This window comes from Trachymyrmex septentrionalis, unplaced genomic scaffold (assembly GCF_001594115.1).
Source record: "Trachymyrmex septentrionalis isolate Tsep2-gDNA-1 unplaced genomic scaffold, Tsep1.0 scaffold91, whole genome shotgun sequence".
Classification (NCBI taxonomy): Eukaryota; Metazoa; Arthropoda; class Insecta; order Hymenoptera; family Formicidae; genus Trachymyrmex; species Trachymyrmex septentrionalis.
Window position 1 is genome coordinate 52,303 of NW_017306102.1, and position 6,000 is coordinate 58,302.

Below are 6,000 nucleotides of genomic sequence, written 5' to 3' on the forward strand. Positions count from 1 at the left end.
GTTTTTACTTTTCTGACGAATTCTAATGTATGTATTTTATGGATGTTACTGTTCCGTTTAACTAACAAGACGAAAATCCTTCTTAATTTATTGATATCAACAATTATACAATGCGAATTATATTTTCAATTTTCGAGCTACTTTATGTTATGTTTTTTTACCGTTTAGACATAATTTGTAAACATTGATAATGATCCGATCGTGATAGAAACGTTTGTTGTTGTTTGTAGTCGGCATGTTATTAAATTTCATAATTAATTTAATAATATTAAGATATTTTTTTACTTATCTACCAATTTTATAGACCAAACTTTTGGCTCGTAGCCCTTTTTCTTTAACTTGAATATTATTGAATTTTAAATGCATGTACATCGATAAACACGTCTACAAAACTAATAAATCATAAAATTAGTACATTATTATCAGTTTTTATTATTAATTATTTCAATATTAACAAGGACGCGTACTCCCGTAAGGATGTCAGTCTTTAATAGTCTCATCGGTAATTAAACAATTCTACATTAAAGGATTTGTTAAAGGAATTCGGTTAAAAAATAAGTCAGTTTAATATTCTGAATTTTTTCTATGAAAATTGTCAGAAATTAAACTGCTAAGAAGTACGAGGGTCGTTTGAAAAATTTTGATCTTCAACATAAAGATTGAAGATGGCATTACTCGTCAAAACCATTTTGATATTACAATCATATAAGGACTTCGATTCGTTTCCTCGGAAATTTTTACAAATTGAGAAGTGACCATCTTTCTACATTAACAAGCTTTGGCGTATGACGTACGATTTATTGCCTCTCTGGGAGATAGGCAATAAGTTGTACAATGAGGAGCAAAAATGAGCTTGTACTTCTGTGTAATACATACATACGTTGTAGATGAGTGCGCCGCCAACGTATGTATGTATTACACCGAACTCATTTTTGCTCCTCATTGTACGTCATACGTGAAAGCTCATGCGTTACTTACGTTTACAATTTAAGTCTAAATAAGTGTTACGACAATTCTTGTGCTCAGACCCTTACGACTAAATCTTACTCTCTTCGTATACAACTAAATTTGACATAAAAACGAAATAATTGAATTTTCGTAAGTTTTAAATAACTAGTATTTTTATTCCATCATATCTCCATGAAAAAAAACGGTGACAATAGGATACACGAATCTTGGCGTGAAGTGCAAGAAAGCGCATGGTAATAAGTAAATATTATTCAGCAAGCTTCCAGGAGGCTAAGTTTTCTTTTCCCTATACATAAGTTTCACGAATTATAGTAAATAAACTTATAGGAAAAAGAAAACTTATCTGAAATGCCACAATGTTAGCCTCTTGGAGGTTTGCTGAATAATATTTACACTTTCTCGCACTTTACGCCAAGAGCCATATATTCTATTGTCACCGTTTTTTTCCATGGAGATATGGAATAAAAATACTAAAATTATTTATTTAAAATTTTCGAAAATTCAGGTTATTTCGTCTTTATGGCAAATTTAGTTGTACGCGGACGTAAGGTTTGGTCGTGTCGTTAATTGCGCACGAAATATGAGCATTAATAGAAAAGTTACTTCTCAATTTGTAAAAATTTCCGAGGGAACAAATCGAAGTTCTTGGATGTACAGCCCACAGTAGGAAAGCCTGGAGTTCGATTTTAGGGATCCACATTTTATTTTTAAATATTTTTACATTCATGACTGTTAAAACATCTGATCTGATACGACCGGATGTTACCTCAGTGATCATAAATATATTGTAGTATTTGTGAATTGTATTTTGACAGCCGGCCGATGTAACCTCAGTTTTAATCAGTGAAATTTCTCTATCGGATAACCTAGTGATAGGTTGAAGACATTTCAATATTTTTCCATCCGGAGAAAGACGGCAAAAGTTTTTTCAGAGAAATCTCTAAAATATTCCAAAGCTTAATTGAAAGAAAGCGGATCGAAGCCTTCAATATATCAGATAAGTTGTAATTTTGAAAAAGTATAATTGCTTTTACTTACCAATAAGAAAATATACTTTGTGAGCTGTTTTTTTTAGGTAATAATATAAATAAGCGAATAAGATAATCAACGATGGAATGTTTATGGCGAGAAGTGTTTTATTAGAGTATGTAACAAGTATGTAATTATATTATCATATATATAATTTAATGTATATAATAGTGTATATAATTTAATATTATTACGTATATAATTTATAAATATTATTACATATTTCAGAAAAGACATCAGAGATACAAGTGATGGACAGGGATACAACTCTACTTCCATATACAGCAAGCATGTCTAATTTGAGTTCCGGAGCTAAAACACAAAGTCATCGACGCAAAAAGTTCAATGTGAATAAGATTTCGAGGACTTTCTATGCCTGAAATACATTATGATTAAACATTTGGGATTACCTTTCTATGCTTGTCTCTAATAAAACACTTCTCGCCATAAACACTTCATCGTTGACTATCTTATTTACTTATTTATATTATTAGTTGTGTAAAAAAAAAACAGCTCACAAAGTATATTTTTTTATTGATAAATAAAAGCAATTATACTTTTTTAAAACTCAACTTATTTGATATATTGAAGGCTTCGATTCGCTTCTTTTCAAGCTTTTTTAAGCTTTGGAGTATTTCAAAGATTTCTCTGAAAAAACTTTTGCCATCTTTCTCTGGATGGAGAAATATTGAAATGTCTTCAACCTAATCATTAGATTATCTGATAGAAAGAGATTTCACTGATTAAAACTGAGGTTACATCGGCCGACTTGTTAAAACACAATTCACAAATGCTACGATACATTTATGATCGCTGACATAACATCCGGTTGTATCAGATTTTAACAGCCATATAAATGTAAAAATAACTAAGAACGAAACCACAGTATAAGTATATACAGTATGGACACTGAACTTTTTATGTGATCCCCATTTTTTAGTGCGCATGCATTTTTAACTAGAAATGTGGCTGCCTTCAGCAAGCTGAAATTGCAGGTTAGGATAACTGAATCTCCTTCTCATAAAATATAATTAATCTTTTCGCTTACAATATTGTATGAGACTCGTGGTCGTTTTAAGAAAATCAGTCTAAACATGAGTATCACGGGTGAGAGTGATACGTCGTTCGTACAAAGCTTAATTTTTTTTTAATTTGTAAGAGAAAAGTATAGCAAAGGGTTAATAAAATTAAGTTTTACTAAAAAATTAAATCAAATTTTTTCGGAGACGCTATATTGTGTAGACTGTTATATTTGTGTATAACGATAAAGTATTCTCGTAATAAAGTATGCGTATATGCGTGCGTGCGTGCATGCGTGCGTGCGTGTGTGTGTGTGTGTGTGTGTGTGGCGCGCGCGCGCGCGTGTGTATTTACGTACATTTTTAAATTACAACTTCACATTTAATTACAATTTTTATGTAATATATTATTTTTTCATACATAATTATTCAATTACAATTTTCATATAGTATTTAATTAATTATTATTTTTAATTTATTACTGTTTAATATTATTATTATTATTAATGTGAATATTATTTTTATATAATGAGTTCATTAACATTATACTATTATATAATTCTGATTTAAGGGGGTATATACGCCTAGAAACTTTAAAAAAAATCGATTGTGTTTTTTTCGCTTTCCTTGAAGATTAAGGTCTCAAGATTGATCCCAATGATTTATATTATGGACCTGGCATCGATGATTCCATATAAGCTGAATAATTTTGCTAGGTAAGTTGAAAAATTTTAAAACGCATTTTTCTCGAAATCACTTTTTCAAAGTCGGTGGACACGATATCTCGAAAACTAATGAATCGATTGTAATGAAGTTTTTTTGTGCTTATTCTACACATAATTATCTAGTCTTTGACGTACGGATTTTTTTTTAGGTGGCTTCCTTTCTTTTTAATCGGCGAAATAAGATCGTATTTTTACCTAAAAATCGCTTTGTTATATTCAAATTGCCGCCATTTTGTCAAAAAGCCATATTTTCAAAATCGCATACGTCAAAGACTAAATTATAATACCAAGTTTAATATTCTTTTTGAATTTTTTGATTCTGATGATTACAGATGACACAGGCCTGTCTACCGCAGAACCACATTTTTTTGCTGCTCTTGGCGGATGTCTCATTTATTCAGCCATTCTATTGTATTTTCATGAATAAAAAAATTGAAATGTTCTCGAAAATGTACACAATCATTTGGGAAAAAAATTAATTGCATAACTCCTATAGATTTTCTTAAAAAAATTCCAGAAAATAGGCTTTTTTTCGACCGTCTAGGTGGGTATACCCCCTTAAAAATATACTCGCTATGAACAATTTTCATGACATGACCAAATTGTCTTTTTTTTTAGAAAAATCATTCTGTAGCTTTATAAAAACTCAAATTTAGCGCCTTTCCAAACCGCAATATAACGACGAGTCATGTGATCTGGGACCCACTACATCAATGGTATCGATGCTCAGTACTATACTGTACTTATACTGTGACGAAACGTGGACCTCTAAAATCGAACCCTAGGCATTTCGGGTTGTACATGTTTTGCAAGATATCTGTGAAAATTGTAGCCATTTTGCACCCCAAATAACAAAACGTTCCTTGGTATAAGAAAAGAAATAGGTAATGCTTAGCACAAGTTTTTCTTCAATTGTCATCATGTTGCTGTCATCAGGACAATAATAATTTCATTTAGATCAATCTAGAGACCTAAATATAGAAACAGCAGAGAGAACTGGTAACAGAGATTCGTAAAGTGTTACGTGATCGATATATTTCTCTGATTGGCTAGAGTAACTCATAGCAGTTGCCATATTGAATTTATTATCAATATATTCAACATCGACTCCTGTCGACTGCTGTGGAATGAGGTTAGTAAACTCATCCTTCAATATTTGATGAATATTTATGTATTATTTCATGCTTTGCATTGAATGTTGCATACCTTATGTACAGAATTTACATCTCTCATCATTATGCCAACGATTGCGCCGCGCATATCGCTGTAATAATAACACTATAAAAACAACACTGATGTAAATTCTGTACATAAGGTATGCAACATTCACTGCAAAGCATGAAATAATAGATAAATATTCACAAAACATTGAAGGATGAGTTCACTATCTTCATTCCACAGCAGTCAACAGGAGTCAATGTTGAATATATTGATAGTAAATTCATGACAGCTGATACGTAGGCTGCTGGAAAAGTTTTTGCAATCTAGTACTTCCAGTGGCGCCAACGTTCTGCTACTATCATATCCGTAAAATTAGACGTTTTTAACCTATAATTCAATTGACAGTTTGTACCCAAGCCAACTAGTTTTGTTTGCATAGTATTTTAAAAGAAGCTATTTTGTAAGAAAATGGAAATTTCGCGTGAAAATTTTCGGGCAATGATTTTTTATGATTACAAATGTAATCTAACTCCGAAACAATGCATCGATCGACTTCATTTGGCTTTTGGAGATGAAACACCATCCAATAGGACTGTTTATAATTGGTTTGCCGAATTCCAGCGTGAACGTACCTCTCTTAGTGATAAATTCCGTGAAGGTCGTCCATCCACGTCTGTTGTTGCCACTAATGTTGAAGCGTGAAATGATTAAGCGAGACCGGCATATAACATACCGAGATTCAGGCATCCTTAGGCATTGACATGAAAGCAATACATATGATTTTGCATGATCACTTGAGCGTACGGAAACTTTGGAGTCGTTGGATCCCACACAATTTGACCGAAGCTCAAAAACAGGCTCGTGTTAAATGGAACAAAGAAATGCTCAAGAAATTCAACCGAGGTCGGTCAAATTTGGTCTACAACATCGTTACTGGAGACGAAACATGGATCTATTCGTATGAGCCCGAAAGTAAACAACAATCCACTGTTTGGGTGTTTCAAAATGAACTCAAACCAACAAAAGTTGTTCGTTCACGCAGTGCTGCCAAGCAAATGATTGCTTGTTTCTTCGGTTATACCAGACATGTGACAACC